Here is an 11,761-nt window from a genome sequence, read left to right as displayed (position 1 = left end):
CGCTACCTGGCGACAGGTGAATCCTACCACAGCCTCTCCTACAGCTTCCGTCTGTCCCACAACACCATCAGCAAGGTTGTCCTGGACACCTGCCAGGCCATCGCCAAGGCATATGAAGACAAAGTCATGGACTGCCCCAGTACACCTGATGAGTGGAGGAAAGTGGCGCACGGCTTTCAAACCAGATGGAACTGCCTGCACACATGTGGGGCAGTGGGCGGCACGCATGTGGCCATCCGCTGTCCACCCAAGGAAGGTTCTATGTACTTTAACTACAAGAAGTTCCATTCCAGCATACTCCTTGCTGTGGTGGATGCAAACTACAACTTCCTGTATGTGGCTGTGGGCACACCTGGCAGTGTCTCAGATGGAGGGATCTGGAGTGAGACCTCCCTTGGGCAAGCACTGGAAGAAGGAAGAGCAGGCTTTCCTGACCCAGAACCTCTGCCAGGAGAAGACAACCCTGACATCCCCTACGCACTGGTTGGTGATGACGCCTTCCCACTCAGGTCATGGATGATGAAGCCATACCTTCACAGGCAGATATCAGGAGAGCAGAGGATCTTCAACAACCGACTGTCCAGGGCTAGGAGGGTAGTGGAAAACGCCTTTGGCATCCTTGCTAGCAGATTCAGATGCTTGCTGACCACAATGGAGCAGGAGCCCGAGAATGTGCAGACCATTGTCTACGCGGCATGCGTCCTCCACAACCTGATCCGCACCAAAAGTGCAGCAGCAGCAGCCATGGCGGAGGGTGACACGGTGGACACCCAGACGGGAAACATCACACCAGGCTCATGGAGAGCTGGAGGACAGGCTGCACCGATGGTGGGACTGGAGAGATTGCCTGGAAACACCTCCAACAAGAGAGCCAAGGAGCAGAGAGAACATCTCTGCGCTTACTACAACTCCGAACTGGGCAGTGTACCGTGGCAGAACGACATGTGCTGAAGATCTGCGGTAAACATCCCACACCACAAACAAAGGACCACCACCACAGCCTTTTTTTCAGGGCCACCCACATCCTCCCAAAAGAGTTTAATTTGAAAAGCAGTCAAATGCTCGTGTTTGTGTTCCTTTTATTGATCACATTATGTGAATTTTATTTTGCATTTCAATGCAGTGCAATGTTTGTGTGTGTCTGATTGATCTAAACACATGAGAATTTATATATGTGAAATCGATATAATGATTAATAATACTGAGAAGTGAGAAGATCTTCACATGTCAAATTTTCATAGAAACTAGACTAAGTGGGACCTGTTGGGTCCCAGCATCACACGGGAGGGCAGGTCCCCCAACGCAATATTCCACCAATTCCAATACTGGTGGCCTGTGGTTGGGGTGGGGGAGTGGGTGGGCGGGGGAGCTTTCTGGAGCGCTAGTATGTGGGCTGAAGGGCTGGTTTCCAGAGGGCGAGTATGGACATTGTGGGCCGAATGGATTCTTGGGCTGGCGGCTCAGTCACTCAAGCCTGTTGTGCAGGCAGCTCACTCACGGCTGGTGGGCTGGCAGTTGACTCACGGCTATTCCTTGAAATTCCATTTCAAGCAGGGTATACGGCCACCAAATTCAAGTGCAGTTTCATACCATTTGAAGTAGGGTGCAAAGACGCTAAAGACAGCGAGTCGTGACCTCTCCCTCCTCCATCTTGCAGAGACTGAGCCACACCCACATTTCTGGGTTTTATAACCCCTCCCCCCCTCTACCGGAAAAGGTGTGGCTTTCATGGAGTGATTGACAGGAGAGAGATTCTCAAAAAAAAATTTTAAACTAATAACACTTTTATTTTTCATTGATGGGAAGAATTCTCTGCACCTGCTTAGCGGAGGGGGACTGAGTAAGATGGCCAAAAGTCACAGCCGTAAGTGGTAGCATTTTATCTAAAATCAATATAGAGTGCAAACAGGAAGTAAGTGCATTTACAGTAGTGCCTTTTAACTTCAAGCCAAAGCACCTAAGACGCCATTTGCAGTAAATAGTACCTTTCAACTTCATGCCACCATTTGCAGTAAGTGGTGCCTTTCAACTTCAAGCCAATGCATCCACGCCACCATTTGCAGTAAGTAGTGCCTTTCAACTTCATGCCACCATTTGCAGTAAGTAGTGCCTTTCAACTTCAAGCCAATGCATCCATGCCACCATTTGCAGTAAGAAGTGCCTTTCAACTTCAAACCACACCCAAGCCACCATTAGCAGTAAGAGGTGCCTTTCAACTTCAAGTCAAAACTCCCAAGCCACCATTTGAAGTAAGTAGTGACTTTCAACTTCAAGCCAAAGCAACCAAGCCACCATTTGCAGCAATAGTGCCTTTCAACTTCATGCTACCATTAGCAGTAAATAGTGCCTTTCAACTTCAAGGCAATGCACCCAAGCCACCATTTGCAGTATGTAGTGCCTTTTCTACTTCAAACCAAAGCTCCCAAGCCACCACTTGCTGTAAGTAGTGCCTTTCAACTTAATGCCAAAGCACCCAAGCTACAATTTGCAGTAAGTAGTGCCTTTCAACTTAAAGCCAAAGCATCCAAGCCACCATTTGCAGTAAGTGCCTTTCAACTTCAAGCCACAATTTGCAGTAAGTAGTGCCTTTCAACTTCAAGCCACAATTTACAGTAAGTAGTGCATTTCAACTTCAAGCCAATGCACCCACGCCCCCATTTGCAGTAAGTAGTGCATTTTAACTTCAAGCCATTGCACCCAAGCCACCATCTGCAGTAAGTAGTGCCTTTCAACTTCAAGCCACACCCAAGCCATCATTTGCAGTAAGTAGTGCCTTTCAACTTCAAGCCAAAGCTACCAAGCCACCATTTGCAGTAAATAGTGCCTTTCAACTTCAAGCCAAAGCAATCAGGCCACCATTTGCAGTAAGTAGTGCCTTTCAACTTCATGCCAACATTTGCAGTAAGTGGTGTCTTTCAACTTCAAGCCACATCCAAGCCATCATTTGCTGTAAGTGGTGTCTTTCAACTTCAAGCCACACCCAAGCCATCATTTGCAGTTAGTGCCTTTCAACTTCAAAGCTCCCAAGCCACCATTTGCAGTAAGTAGTGCCTTTCAACTTCAAGCCAAAGCACCCAAGCCACCATTTGCAGTAATAGTGCCTTTCAACTTCAAACCAAAGTTCCCAAGCCACCATTTGCAGTAAGTACTGCCTTTCAACTGCAAGTCAAAGCACCCAAGCCACCATTTGCAGTAAGTAGTGCCTTTCAACTTCAAGCCAAAGCAACCAATCCACCATTTGCAGTAAGTAGTGCCTTTCAACTTCATGCCATCATTTGCAGTAAGTGGTGTCTTTCAACTTCAAGCCACCATTTGCAGTAATAGTGCCTTTCAACTTCAAGCCAAAGCTCCCAAGCCACCAATTGCAGTAAGTAGTGCCTTTCAACTTCATGCCACCATTTGCAGTGCCTTTCAATTTCAAGACACACCCAAGCCAAGCCAATCGGGGAGGGGAGGCTTTCTGGAGCGCTAGTATGAACCATTTTAGAACCAATAGACATTTTTTGCAAGCTTTAGAACCAATAGTCCTTTTTTTTTGTAAGCATTAGAACCAATAGTCCTTTTTTTGCAAGCTTTAGAACCAATAGACATTTTTTTTGCAAGCTTTAGAACCAATAGACATTTTTTTTGCAAGCTTTAGAACCAATAGACATTTTTGCAAGCGTTAGAACCAATAGACATATTTTTGCCAGCTTTAGAACCAATAGACATATTTTTGCCAGCTTTAGAACCAATAGACATATTTTTGCAAGCTTAGAACCAATAGAGACATATTTTTGCCAGCTTTAGAACCAATAGACATATTTTTTGCAAACTTTAGAACCAATAGACATATTTTTGCAAGCTTTAGAACCAATAGACATATTTTTGCAAGCTTAGAACCAATAGAGATTTTTTTTGCAAGCTTTAGAACCAATAGACATTTTTTGCAAGCTTTAGAACCAATAGAGACATTTTTTTGCAAGCTTTAGAACCAATAGACATTTTTTTGCAAGCTTTAGAACCAATAGACATTTTTTGCAAGCTTTAGAACCAATAGACATTTTTTGCAAGCTTTAGAACCAATAGACACTTTTTGCAAGCATTTTAGAACCACTAAGGGTACTTACATTTGAGTAGACATGTGTTCAGTGTTATTCACAGCTCAGAGAAACGTGACCTTCTGCCCAAAGATCTTATAGCGGAGCACTATAAGATCTTTGCCTCTGCCTTCCTCTATCTTGAAGAGACTGAATGAGGCACACCACTTCCTGGTTTTATAGTCCCTCCCCCCTGCCGCCAGCGGGGGCAGCAGAGAGAATGGGGAAAAACATGGGCATCACACGCCTCAGCACTCGTGAGTAAGGCAAGGCAGCGCCTTTACCACCTCAGGCAATTGAGGAAATTCAGAGTGTCTCTGAGGATCCTCCAGTGCTTCTACGCAGCGGCAGTGGAAAGCATCTTGTCCAGGAACATTACCATCTGGTTTGGGAATTGCTCTGCCAAGGACAAGAAGGTTCTGCAGAGAGTAGTGCGTTCGGCCGAACGCACTATGGGAACTTCACTTGCCCCCCTGCAGGAACTATACATCAGGAGGTGCAACTCCAGACCCAACAATATCATGAGAGACCCCTTCCACCCCTGCAACGGACTGTTCCAGCTGCTACGGTCAGGCAAACGCCTCCGTTGCCATGCGGTGAGAACGGAGAGGTTGAGAAGGAGTTTCTTCCCAGAGGCCATTCGGACTGTAAAGGCCTATCTCGCCAGGGCCTAACTCTACTGAACGTTTTTCCTTCCATTATTTATTATGTAAAAGAATATGTGTGTTATGATTGTGTTTATAGTTTGTTTGGTTGTTTGTCTTTTGCACAAAAGTCCGCGAGCATTGCCACTTTCATTTCACTGCACATCTCGTATGCGTATGTGACAAATAAACTTGACTTAACTTGACTTGACTTGAATTTTGTAAAATCATTAATATCTCTGTGATTTTTCATCGACTGGAAAAATCCTCGGCACACATGCGGCGGAGGGGGACTCTGAGCGAGGTGGCCAAAAATGACGGCCGTAGGTGGTGGCGTTCTCTCGGAAATCGCAGCACAGATCGCCAAAAGCGGTCAAGAACAGAGTTTTAGTAATATAGATATAAGATATAGATGTCAAGAATTTCCTTTACTGATAGTTGAACAAACAACTTTTTTCACAACACAAGAAGGTTTTACTGAAATATAATAATCACATTGATAATAGACAATAGGTGCAGGAGTAGGCCAGTCGGCCCTTAGAGCCAGCACCGCCATTCAATGTGATCATGGCTGATCATCCCCAATCAGTAGCCCGTTCCTGCCTTCTCCCCATATCCCCTGATTCCGCTATTTTTAAGAGTTTTGCTGGTGTTCAGGGCCAGGGTATTGCGCTGGCACCATATGGACAGTTGCTCGATCTCTCTTCTGTACTCTGACTCATCCCCATCAGTGATACGCCCCACAACACACGCACTCTCCTTCTCATTGTCGGTGGACCCTGAGGGGGCCGCCCGACATTCACTGGACAAGGTGAGAGGCGAGAGGCACGGCCGAGAGTCCCCGACCGTGACCCCGACCCCACGCAGCAGCAGCATCTCACTCACTCTCTCACCCACTTAGATTCCGAGATCAGACGGGATCGGGCGTGTTCAGGCTAGTATGGCCGTAGGCAGAGAGTGGCCACACTAAACGTGTATTTAACACACGCACTCTTCTTCTCATTGTCGGTCGACCCTGAGGGGGCCGCCCGACATTCACTGGACAAGGTGAGAGGCGAGAGGCACGGCCGAGAGTCCCCGACCCTGACCCCGACCCCACGCAGCAGCAGCATCTCACTCACTCTCTCACCCACTCACTCACTCACCCACCCAAGCATAAAGCAGAAAAAAACACAAAATCATCGTAACATTGTAGAAAGGAACAAAAAGCCTTTGATGAGGTCCCACACAAGAGATTAGTTTAGTGTGCAAAATTGACTTGGATAGGTGTGTGTGTGTGTGTGTGTGTGTGTTTGTTTGTTTATTTATTTGTGCACTTGAACGAGAAAGGAAAAGAGCGAGGAGGAGAGTTAAAGAGAGAGAGAGAGAGAGAGTGTGTCCGCCGGTGGTAGTAGGGAGAAAAAAAAGCCTACGACACCTGGTATTCCCAGGCGGTCTCCCATCCAAGTACTAACCAGGCCTGAGCTTGCTTAGCTTCCGAGATCAGACGGGATCGGGCGTGTTCAGGCTAGTATGGCCGTAGGCAGAGAGTAGCCACACTAAACGTGTATTTAACAAGTCAAGTCAAGTGAGTTTATTGTCATGTGTCCCTGTATAGGACAATGAAATTCTTGCTTTGCTTAAGCACACAGAAAATAGTAGGCATTTACTACAAAACAGATAAATGTGTCCATATACCATGATATAAATATATACACACATGAATAAATAAACTGGTAGTGCAAATAACAGAAAGTGGTTGCTAATAATCAGAGTTTTGTCCGAGCCAGGTTTAATAACCTGATGGCTGAGGGGAAGTAGCTATTCCTGAACCTGGTTGTTGCAGTCTTCAGGCTCCTGTACCTTCTACCTGAAGGTAGCAGGGAGATCAGTGTGTGGCCAGGATGGTGTGATGATACTGATCTTTGATGATACTGCCAGCCTTTTTGAGGCAGCGACCGCGATAAATCCCCTCGATGGAAGGAAGGTCAGAGCCGATGATGGACTGGGCAGTGTTTACTACTTTTTGTAGTCTTTTCCTCTCCAGGGCGCTTAAATTTCCGAACCAAGCCACGATGCAACCGGTCAGCATGCTCTCGACTGTGCACCTGTAGAAGTTAGAGAGAGTCTTCCTTGACAATCCGACTCTCCGTAATCTTCTCAGGAAGTAGAGGCGCTGATGAGCTTTTTTGATAATTGCGTTCGTGTTCTCGGACCAGGAAAGATCTTCAGAGATGTGCACCCCCAGGAATTTGAAGTTCTTGACCCTTTCAACCATCGACCCGTTGATATAAACGGGGCTGTGGGTCCCCCTCCTACTCCTTCCAAAGTCCACAATCAGTTCCTTGGTTTTGCTGGTGTTCAGGGCCAGGTTATTGCGCTGGCACCATATGGACAGTTGCTCGATCTCTCTTCTGTACTCTGACTCATCCCCATCAGTGATACGCCCCACAACACACGCACTCTCCTTCTCATTGTCGGTCGACCCTGAGGGGGCCGCCCGACATTCACTGGACAAGGTGAGAGGCGAGAGGCACGGCCGAGAGTCCCCGACCGTGACCCCGACCCCACGCAGCAGCAGCATCTCACTCACTCTCTCACCCACTTAGATTCCGAGATCAGACGGGATCCGGCGTGTTCAGGCTAGTATGGCCGTAGGCAGAGAGTAGCCACACTAAACGTGTATTTAACAAGTCAAGTCAAGTGAGTTTATTGTCATGTGTCCCTGTATAGGACAATGAAATTCTTGCTTTGCTTAAGCACACAGAAAATAGTAGGCATTTACTACAAAACAGATAAATGTGTCCATATACCATGATATAAATATATACACACATGAATAAATAAACTGGTAGTGCAAATAACAGAAAGTGGTTGCTAATAATCAGAGTTTTGTCCGAGCCAGGTTTAATAACCTGATGGCTGAGGGGAAGTAGCTATTCCTGAACCTGGTTGTTGCAGTCTTCAGGCTCCTGTACCTTCTACCTGAAGGTAGCAGGGAGATCAGTGTGTGGCCAGGATGGTGTGATGATACTGATCTTTGATGATACTGCCAGCCTTTTTGAGGCAGCGACCGCGATAAATCCCCTCGATGGAAGGAAGGTCAGAGCCGATGATGGACTGGGCAGTGTTTACTACTTTTTGTAGTCTTTTCCTCTCCAGGGCGCTTAAATTTCCGAACCAAGCCACGATGCAACCGGTCAGCATGCTCTCGACTGTGCACCTGTAGAAGTTAGAGAGAGTCTTCCTTGACAATCCGACTCTCCGTAATCTTCTCAGGAAGTAGAGGCGCTGATGAGCTTTTTTGATAATTGCGTTCGTGTTCTCGGACCAGGAAAGATCTTCAGAGATGTGCACCCCCAGGAATTTGAAGTTCTTGACCCTTTCAACCATCGACCCGTTGATATAAATGGGGCTGTGGGTCCCCCTCCTACTCCTTCCAAAGTCCACAATCAGTTCCTTGGTTTTGCTGGTGTTCAGGGCCAGGTTATTGCGCTGGCACCATATGGACAGTTGCTCGATCTCTCTTCTGTACTCTGACTCATCCCCATCAGTGATACGCCCCACAACACACGCACTCTCCTTCTCATTGTCGGTCGACCCTGAGGGGGCCGCCCGACATTCACTGGACAAGGTGAGAGGCGAGAGGCACGGCCGAGAGTCCCCGACCGTGACCCCGACCCCACGCAGCAGCAGCATCTCACTCACTCTCTCACCCACTTAGATTCCGAGATCAGACGGGATCGGGCGTGTTCAGGCTAGTATGGCCGTAGGCAGAGAGTGGCCACACTAAACGTGTATTTAACACACGCACTCTTCTTCTCATTGTCGGTCGACCCTGAGGGGGCCGCCCGACATTCACTGGACAAGGTGAGAGGCGAGAGGCACGGCCGAGAGTCCCCGACCCTGACCCCGACCCCACGCAGCAGCAGCATCTCACTCACTCTCTCACCCACTCACTCACTCACCCACCCAAGCATAAAGCAGAAAAAAACACAAAATCATCGTAACATTGTAGAAAGGAACAAAAAGCCTTTGATGAGGTCCCACACAAGAGATTAGTTTAGTGTGCAAAATTGACTTGGATAGGTGTGTGTGTGTGTGTGTGTGTGTTTGTTTGTTTATTTATTTGTGCACTTGAACGAGAAAGGAAAAGAGCGAGGAGGAGAGTTAAAGAGAGAGAGAGAGAGAGAGAGAGTGTGTCCGCCGGTGGTAGTAGGGAGAAAAAAAAGCCTACGACACCTGGTATTCCCAGGCGGTCTCCCATCCAAGTACTAACCAGGCCTGAGCTTGCTTAGCTTCCGAGATCAGACGGGATCGGGCGTGTTCAGGCTAGTATGGCCGTAGGCAGAGAGTAGCCACACTAAACGTGTATTTAACAAGTCAAGTCAAGTGAGTTTATTGTCATGTGTCCCTGTATAGGACAATGAAATTCTTGCTTTGCTTAAGCACACAGAAAATAGTAGGCATTTACTACAAAACAGATAAATGTGTCCATATACCATGATATAAATATATACACACATGAATAAATAAACTGGTAGTGCAAATAACAGAAAGTGGTTGCTAATAATCAGAGTTTTGTCCGAGCCAGGTTTAATAACCTGATGGCTGAGGGGAAGTAGCTATTCCTGAACCTGGTTGTTGCAGTCTTCAGGCTCCTGTACCTTCTACCTGAAGGTAGCAGGGAGATCAGTGTGTGGCCAGGATGGTGTGATGATACTGATCTTTGATGATACTGCCAGCCTTTTTGAGGCAGCGACCGCGATAAATCCCCTCGATGGAAGGAAGGTCAGAGCCGATGATGGACTGGGCAGTGTTTACTACTTTTTGTAGTCTTTTCCTCTCCAGGGCGCTTAAATTTCCGAACCAAGCCACGATGCAACCGGTCAGCATGCTCTCGACTGTGCACCTGTAGAAGTTAGAGAGAGTCTTCCTTGACAATCCGACTCTCCGTAATCTTCTCAGGAAGTAGAGGCGCTGATGAGCTTTTTTGATAATTGCGTTCGTGTTCTCGGACCAGGAAAGATCTTCAGAGATGTGCACCCCCAGGAATTTGAAGTTCTTGACCCTTTCAACCATCGACCCGTTGATATAAACGGGGCTGTGGGTCCCCCTCCTACTCCTTCCAAAGTCCACAATCAGTTCCTTGGTTTTGCTGGTGTTCAGGGCCAGGTTATTGCGCTGGCACCATATGGACAGTTGCTCGATCTCTCTTCTGTATTCTGACTCATCCCCATCAGTGATACGCCCCACAACACACGCACTCTCCTTCTCATTGTCGGTCGACCCTGAGGGGGCCGCCCGACATTCACTGGACAAGGTGAGAGGCGAGAGGCACGGCCGAGAGTCCCCGACCGTGACCCCGACCCCACGCAGCAGCAGCATCTCACTCACTCTCTCACCCACTTAGATTCCGAGATCAGACGGGATCCGGCGTGTTCAGGCTAGTATGGCCGTAGGCAGAGAGTAGCCACACTAAACGTGTATTTAACAAGTCAAGTCAAGTGAGTTTATTGTCATGTGTCCCTGTATAGGACAATGAAATTCTTGCTTTGCTTAAGCACACAGAAAATAGTAGGCATTTACTACAAAACAGATAAATGTGTCCATATACCATGATATAAATATATACACACATGAATAAATAAACTGGTAGTGCAAATAACAGAAAGTGGTTGCTAATAATCAGAGTTTTGTCCGAGCCAGGTTTAATAACCTGATGGCTGAGGGGAAGTAGCTATTCCTGAACCTGGTTGTTGCAGTCTTCAGGCTCCTGTACCTTCTACCTGAAGGTAGCAGGGAGATCAGTGTGTGGCCAGGATGGTGTGATGATACTGATCTTTGATGATACTGCCAGCCTTTTTGAGGCAGCGACCGCGATAAATCCCCTTGATGGAAGGAAGGTCAGAGCCGATGATGGACTGGGCAGTGTTTACTACTTTTTGTAGTCTTTTCCTCTCCAGGGCGCTTAAATTTCCGAACCAAGCCACGATGCAACCGGTCAGCATGCTCTCGACTGTGCACCTGTAGAAGTTAGAGAGAGTCTTCCTTGACAATCCGACTCTCCGTAATCTTCTCAGGAAGTAGAGGCGCTGATGAGCTTTTTTGATAATTGCGTTCGTGTTCTCGGACCAGGAAAGATCTTCAGAGATGTGCACCCCCAGGAATTTGAAGTTCTTGACCCTTTCAACCATCGACCCGTTGATATAAACGGGGCTGTGGGTCCCCCTCCTACTCCTTCCAAAGTCCACAATCAGTTCCTTGGTTTTGCTGGTGTTCAGGGCCAGGTTATTGCGCTGGCACCATATGGACAGTTGCTCGATCTCTCTTCTGTACTCTGACTCATCCCCATCAGTGATACGCCCCACAACACACGCACTCTCCTTCTCATTGTCGGTCGACCCTGAGGGGGCCGCCCGACATTCACTGGACAAGGTGAGAGGCGAGAGGCACGGCCGAGAGTCCCCGACCGTGACCCCGACCCCACGCAGCAGCAGCATCTCACTCACTCTCTCACCCACTTAGATTCCGAGATCAGACGGGATCCGGCGTGTTCAGGCTAGTATGGCCGTAGGCAGAGAGTAGCCACACTAAACGTGTATTTAACAAGTCAAGTCAAGTGAGTTTATTGTCATGTGTCCCTGTATAGGACAATGAAATTCTTGCTTTGCTTAAGCACACAGAAAATAGTAGGCATTTACTACAAAACAGATAAATGTGTCCATATACCATGATATAAATATATACACACATGAATAAATAAACTGGTAGTGCAAATAACAGAAAGTGGTTGCTAATAATCAGAGTTTTGTCCGAGCCAGGTTTAATAACCTGATGGCTGAGGGGAAGTAGCTATTCCTGAACCTGGTTGTTGCAGTCTTCAGGCTCCTGTACCTTCTACCTGAAGGTAGCAGGGAGATCAGTGTGTGGCCAGGATGGTGTGATGATACTGATCTTTGATGATACTGCCAGCCTTTTTGAGGCAGCGACCGCGATAAATCCCCTCGATGGAAGGAAGGTCAGAGCCGATGATGGACTGGGCAGTGTTTACTACTT

At 47.5% G+C, this 11,761-nt stretch overlaps 2 non-coding genes across 2 annotated transcripts; both read right to left on the bottom strand.

Moving 5' to 3' along the window:
- Positions 1–6,128: 6,128 nt before the first annotated feature.
- On the bottom strand, positions 6,129–6,247 carry LOC116973802. The gene has a single exon (XR_004412121.1). It is a non-coding gene; the product is annotated as a 5S ribosomal RNA (ribosomal RNA).
- Positions 6,248–8,932: 2,685 nt separating this feature from the next.
- LOC116973801 lies at positions 8,933–9,051 on the bottom strand. Its single transcript, XR_004412120.1, has one exon. It is a non-coding gene; the product is annotated as a 5S ribosomal RNA (ribosomal RNA).
- Positions 9,052–11,761: the final 2,710 nt, after the last annotated feature.

This window comes from Amblyraja radiata, chromosome 5 (genome assembly GCF_010909765.2).
Source record: "Amblyraja radiata isolate CabotCenter1 chromosome 5, sAmbRad1.1.pri, whole genome shotgun sequence".
NCBI lineage: Eukaryota > Metazoa > Chordata > Chondrichthyes > Rajiformes > Rajidae > Amblyraja > Amblyraja radiata.
Note: the sequence above shows the minus strand (reverse complement) of the source record. Positions and strands in the feature narration are given on the sequence as shown.